Genomic DNA, 212 nt, shown 5'->3' on the forward strand with positions numbered 1-212 from the left:
AGGATGCTGCAGGTTTTTCTTCCCAAGGTGGAGAACGTTGCATTTTTTGGTGTTAAACACCATCAGGTTCTCATTCACCCATTTGCTGAGCCTGTCCAGGTCATCCTAGATCACCCGCCTGTCTTCAGGTGTGGATGCTTTGCCTCAGCATTTGGTGTCATTGATGAACTTGGCCAGTCCGCTCCTGACTCCAACGTCCACATCATTAATGA

This window comes from Gavialis gangeticus, unplaced genomic scaffold (genome assembly GCF_001723915.1).
Source record: "Gavialis gangeticus isolate Ggan-Ray unplaced genomic scaffold, GavGan_comp1, whole genome shotgun sequence".
Classification (NCBI taxonomy): domain Eukaryota; kingdom Metazoa; phylum Chordata; order Crocodylia; family Gavialidae; genus Gavialis; species Gavialis gangeticus.